Source organism: Camelus ferus, chromosome 3 (assembly GCF_009834535.1).
Source record: "Camelus ferus isolate YT-003-E chromosome 3, BCGSAC_Cfer_1.0, whole genome shotgun sequence".
NCBI lineage: Eukaryota > Metazoa > Chordata > Mammalia > Artiodactyla > Camelidae > Camelus > Camelus ferus.
In genome coordinates this window covers 37103826-37110603 of record NC_045698.1, presented here as the reverse complement: position 1 = coordinate 37110603, position 6778 = coordinate 37103826, and positions in this window count along the sequence as shown.

The following is a 6778-nucleotide window of genomic DNA, read 5'->3' as shown; positions in this document are numbered from 1 at the left end:
AAAGAACATTGGCCTATGTCCTGGTCCATTCTCTTTGGAACATACCAGCTATTTGAACCATGCAAAGCATTAACCTGTGAGGGGCTCAATTTTCCCATCTGTGAAATGGGAGTAGCATTTCTCTGCCTGCCTGGGAAAATGCCAGGGGTGGGTGGCTTATGAATATATATACTTATATTTACATTTACATTTATATACATTTTGAAAAAAGTTAGTTTCTTTGACAGTTACTAAAGACTTTTAGGTTATTTGCAAATCTTTCTGAAAATCACCTTTATGTTATCATTTTATTACAGACCTCTTTGTGTAACAGGTTGAAAAGCATTATTGTCTCCATTTTATGGATTAAAAAACAGATTAAGAAAGAGTAAATATGAGCTTTTACCCAAGATATTGTTGATGAGCAGTAGGACCAGGGTGAGAACCTAGTTCTCCTACTTCCCTGGGCCAGACCTCTTTTATTCTCTTCATTCAGGACTTTCTTTAACCAGCTATAACACCTGTGTTCTCCCTTCATCTAATCTCTGGGCCAGGGCCAGAGCTGAAGCAGGTACTCAGGGGCCAGGCAGGAGGCGGAGATGCTGAACACTAGTGGAAAGGCAGGGCTGGGCTCTCCAGAGAAGTGGACCAAAGTTGAATTGCAGGGTGGAAGTAAAGTTCAGGTATCTAGCCAGAGATCAACTACCAAAAGAATAGTAATAAACTTCGTAGTGGGTGAATACGACAGGCGAAACAGTATAAGCAGATGAGGATCAAACCGATTGCAGTTGACCAGCTGTCGTATACAGGAGTCAGATCAGGAGCAGAGTGGTCTAGATTAATTTTCTGGGAAGGGGTCTGTTTGTGCCCCTTTGAAATCTTGGGGCCTGACTCTGAGGTTGTGCCCTCATTTATCTCAGAGGCTTTTCACTCATTTAGTCAGTGCATGCATCAACACATATTTACTATTTACTGTGGACCATGAGATGTTAAGTGCTAGAGACAACTGTGAATAAACATGTGTGGTTACTGTTTTCCTGAAGCACATAGTTTATTGCAGGGTTCTCCACCTGGACACTAGTGACATTTTGTTGTGAGGAATGTCCTGGGCATTATAGCTCACTGCATTATGTGGGACGTGAAAATCATAGTCACCCAGGATAAAGAACCACTAGTCTAAAATCAATAATGATTAACAATTACTGAACACTTACTAGGCGCCAAGCGCAATGTTCAGCACAACCAGCAAAAAGGCAGATAACCATGGAAACTCCTAAGCAGACTTCACTAAAACAACTCATCAGATTCTCCAAGGCTCTCCATTTCCTCCATGACCAACAAGGATGAACTCCAAGGCCACATGGAATCGTTACAGCCAAGGACTCTAGTTTGCCTATGCGTGCACTTCTGCTCCCACACGTTGAGTCATATGAAGAGTTCTTCTTAAGAAAATTAAGTGAAATGCTCTGGAAAGATATGATTAAAAAAAAACTTTCTGTCAATTAAATATGGCTAAGAACAATTGTAACAGATAGGAAAAATTGTAAAAAACTGGAATATATAAATTCTTGATATACCTTGAAGAACTCCAAACTGGAAATTATTGCCAATGCATTATGGATCAGATTAGGTAAGAAAAAAGATGTGAAGTATGGTTAGCCAAACAAAAAGCCTATGCTCTATGTAAAGATGTATAAATAAATACATAATTGTAAGTTTTAAGTTAAAAGACAATATTTAACATATGTATAGCATTTTATGATTCTCCATCTTAAGATGATCAGCTACTTTTCCCAGTTGCTTCAGATGAGTGGGATTCTCTTATATTACCCCCATTTTAGAGACAAAAAGTTAAAAGAGAGGTAACTTGCCTAGATGTACACATCTAGGGGATGGTGAGCCTAAAATGAAGTCAGAGTGTTTCTGGCCGTGGTTCAAGCTTTTGACCATGATGCAATATATTAACAACTCTCCCCTTCCCCGAATATGCTCTTGATATTATAATGAATGATTTCTGTTCAATCGAGGATATCATGGAGAAAGTTACTAGATGGTAAACTGGGAGGTATTTGCAAAGTCTAAAATCAACAAGGGTTCAGTATCTAGAATATTCAAGGAGGTGGCTCCGTTGTGCAATGGATAGCGCATTGGACTTCTTCTAGAATATACAAAGAATTTCTTGAAACTAAAAAGAAACATTAAAGCAATCACAATGTAAAAATGGACAAAAAATGTAGCAGGCAATTTACAGAAGAGGAGTCCCTAAGACTAAAAAGCATATGAGAAATGATTGATAATTTTAGTAATCAGAGAAATTTGAAACAACAAAGAGATACCATTCTATGCCTGTTAGATGGACAGAAATGAATGGATAATGCCACAGAGAGGCAGAGATGGGAAGATACAGGAACCCCATGTGTTGCTGTTGAGAATGCAGTTGGCAGCAGCCCCTCCAGGGAGCAATCTGGCCCCACCTTAGGACCCACCAATTTCCCTCCTGATGTGCATCCCCAAGAAATCTTTACACAGCTTTATTAGGGGACACGTATGAAGATGTGTGGTAAAGCATTATGGAGTAGCCTGGGTCTTTCAAAAAACAGATGCCAAGGTGTGGATTAAATCAATTAAATGTACAAAGATTTTATGAGGGGATATGCCTTTGAGAGAAAATGGGGCGGGTTGGGAGGACCATCATACCACAATGCAAGTCTGATCCCAAGTGAAGGAGGGAGGAAGGACCATTGTTGGAAGTGTCCTAGACTGCCGTACAATCTAAGGAAGGTTCTCTGAGTTCACCAGGAAGTCTTCAAGCCAAAAATCAGCTTTGAAAGGAATCTCATGTCTCCCAGGAATGGGCCTGTCTTAACATCCTTGCTGCACTTAGTCACTGTCTGGAAGCAGCCCGTGGGATGGGTGACCTCGGGTGAAACACAGAGCTGGATTTCAGAGTACACCAGCTGGGGCCTTTGGTCAGTTACCCTTCCTGTGGCTACAGGTCTGGGAGGATCGTTCTCACGGATGCCGCACATTACCGGGAGTAGCAGAGAGAGGAAGGCAGCCTGTATGTCAATCATGGGGAGAGTGGATAGGTAATACGTAGTGGATACGCACAAGTGAGCCATTAGAAGCAAAGATGTGCACCTAACAGCATGAATATGTCTTAAAAACAATGTGTAGAGTGAAAAAAAAAAGATCCAGAATTGAGATGTTCAATGCAATAATATTTACTAAGTTAAAAAATATATACATATAAAACAATATGCAAATATACACATACAAACCGAAAGATGGGTGCTTGGGTGGACTATAGGAGTGAAGAGTAAATATAAAGGAATATCCACTCCCCTAATGGCCTTACATGGGATCAATGAGGTTGAAGTGTTTTGAACTGAGTATGAGTAATTCAACTTCCTGACCCTGAGGACCTAAATAAGCAAACCAATATGGGGTTTACCATCTGCTCCCTAAAAAGACCTGAACATAGAAGCAGGCTCTTAGAACTTTTTAAGAGCAACTATAGAAGCAGTCTTCTGTTATAAAAACAGCAGCTTGCTGTACAGTAGTGTCTAGCTCATCCCTGGCCTTTTAAATTCAGCTCATCCTATCTGTGCCTCATGTGGCAAATACAGACCAGCAGCAGCAGCAGCACACAGCACCTGGGCTAGGAGCTGCCTCAGGCCACCTGCCTGATTCCTCTTTCTTGCTGGCTAATTTCTGGGTTTTCCATTCTTGTTCTGGTCCCTTGTTTTGTTTTGTTTTTCTTGTAATAGCTTTATTGAAATATAATTCACATGCCATACAATTCGCCTATTTAAAGTGTACAATTCAATACCTCTTAGTAAATTTAGAGTTGTGCAGCCACCACCACAATCAATTTTAGAATATTTTCATCACCCCAAAAAGAAACACTGCACTCCCTAGCCAACAACCCCTAGTCCTTCCTTGTGCCACCTCTCCCTCCACCACTCTAGGCGATCCCTAGTCTACTTTCTATCTCAATAGATTTGCCTATTCTGGGAATTTCATATAAATGGAATTACACAATATGTAGTCCTCTGTTGACTGGCTTCTTTCATGTGGCATAATGTTTTCAAGATCCATCCATGTTCTATCAGTGCTTCATTCCTTTTTATTGCCAAATATTATTCCATTGTATGGATATACTAGATTTTGTTTATCATTTCTTCAGTCAGTGAACGTTTGGGTTATCTCCACTTTTCAATGGTTATGAATAATTCTTCTCTGATATTTGTGTGTAAGTTATAATGTGGACACGTATTTTCCTTTCTCTTAGGATGTACACCTAGGAATGGAATTGCTGGATCATCTAGTAACTATATTTAATCTATTGAGAGCTGTCATAATGCCATTCAAAGCAACTGCACCATTTTACATTCCCACCAGCAGTGTATGAAGCTTCTAGTTTTTCCATATCCTCTTCCACAGTTATCTGCCTTTTTCATTATGGTCCCCTAGTTCTTGCTGCTGGCTCCTCGCTCCCCTTAGGCTCTCTGACCTTAGTTGTCCTGCACATCCTTGGTTTCAGGGCTCTTCAAGTTTTCCTACAAAAGACATCTTCCATCACAGAGGCATAACTAGCTCTTGGCTTCCCCAACTAAGGAAAAGGGGTTGCAGTTAGTGAGATTTTCAGATTCTACCCCCACAATAAAAGTGTAGAGAAAGAGGAAAGTTGAATGTGACTGACAGTTGTCTTAGCCCTTTTCTTTCTCTTGTGCTCCAGTTGCTGGAATGACAAGCTGAGGGGTCCAGGAGGGGCTGACCTGGGGACAGCAGCTATTCTGGAATTCCAACCTGAGAGTGACGAGGATGACAGCATGACCAGTGCAATGACCAGTTTTGAGGCAGACTCTCATTTCCTTCAGAGATTTATTTTCTGCAAATGCAAAGATAAGGGAGAGGAGGGACAGCATTAGGCATGGTTATAATAAATCACAGTTTTTACTGACAGTAACTTATAATTGATAATGTTAATCATTCCTTTTATCAACAACTTCTCTTTTATGACTGGTTTATTTAGAAACAAATGTTGGCATTTGTCCCATTTCTATGTGTTCCAGGCTGAAGAGTCCTAGTTCAGGGTGAGAGAGATTTCAGGATTATCACAGCTAAAGAAGAAATGCTGTCAGCACAAAGAGAAAAACCATCAGAAAAGTCATGGGTTGTGTTTCTGTTTAACCCTTTCTGAAGCTAGGATCACTTAAGTAGATGCTTCTCCCTTGGAGAACTGACTTGGATTTGGATTTCTCAAACATATTTGAATTTCACCCTAGGAAAATAGGCCCAGTGAGTACACTTACCTGCAGTAATGATTCTATACACAGCAAAAGTCTTTACTTAACAACCATTTAGACTTGGAAATAGATTAAATCCATTAACTAGGCCAGTGTTTTCTCCCTTAGTGTGGTCATTAGCCAAATTGCTACCTTTAGTTGTAACACAGATAACCATGTTTAAAGATAACTGAGACCTACTGTTTTAGCATTTTTTATTTTACCAGGCATGACAAGGAAGTACGTTCTCAACCTATTTAGTTTCATAGAATTTAAGTATAAACTTTTAAACATCAACTCTCTTGAAGTGAAATTCACTTGCATTTAAGTGCACCCGTTTTAAGGGCATTGATTAATGAGTTATACATTTGTGTAACCACTACCATAATCAAAGATATAGAATATTTCCATAAACCTTTCCTCCTACCCTTTGCTGTCAATCCCCACCCACTTTCTGCCACCAGGCAAGCACTAATTTACTTTCCATCAGTAGATTCGTTTTGCCATTGTGTGAATTTAATATATATAGAACCCGAGTGCTTTTGAAATTCATCCATGTTGTTATATGTATCAGTTTGTTCATACCTTTTTGCTCAATAATTGCTCAGTAATATGGATATCCCTTACAATGGGAATGATAAAATTTATACCAGGAATAAAAGTTTGGCTAAACATTGAAAATCACCATATTACCGGAATAAAGGTAAAAACCAATTGACCATCTCAATGTATGAAGGAAGAAAAGATACTTGACAAAATTCAACACTCATGGTAAATACTCTCAGCAAACTAGTAACAGAAGGGAATGTCTAACCATGATAAAGGGATATACAGGAAGCATGAGCCTTAATGGTTATATTAGTTATCTATTGTGTAAAAAAATTACCCCAACACTGAGCAGCTTAAACAATAAATATTTATCATCTCATAATTTTGAGGGTTTGGAATTTGAGAGCAGTTTACCAGGGTGGTTCTGCTTGAGATTTTCTCATGAGGTTGCATTCAAGATATCAGTTGGGGCCACAGTCATCTGAAGACTTGACTACAGCTGGAGGATTTGCTTCCAAGATGGTTCATTCATGAAGCTGTTGGGATAAGGCCTCAGGTTCTTACTCACTGTTTGTTGAAAGCCTCAGGTCCTTACTGTATGGATCTCTTCATACGGCTTTTTGAGTGTTCTCATGGCTTGGCAGATAGCTTACCCCAGAGTGAGTGATTCAAGAGGAAGAGATGGCAAGGAGGAAGTCACAGTGCCTTTTATGACCTGGTTTTTTGGAAGTCACATACCATCATTTCCACCAGAGTCTATCCATTAGAAACGGTAGCTAACTATGGCCCATGTTCAAGGGGAAGGGTATTAGACTCCACTTTTTAAGGGAGAAGTATCAGAGAAATTGTAAATATAGTAAAAAACAAGATACCTTCCCCTAGGAATATCAGGAACAAGGAAGGATAAGTTCAATGCGTTTATTCAGTATTGTCCTGGAAGTCCTAGCTGTTGCACTACA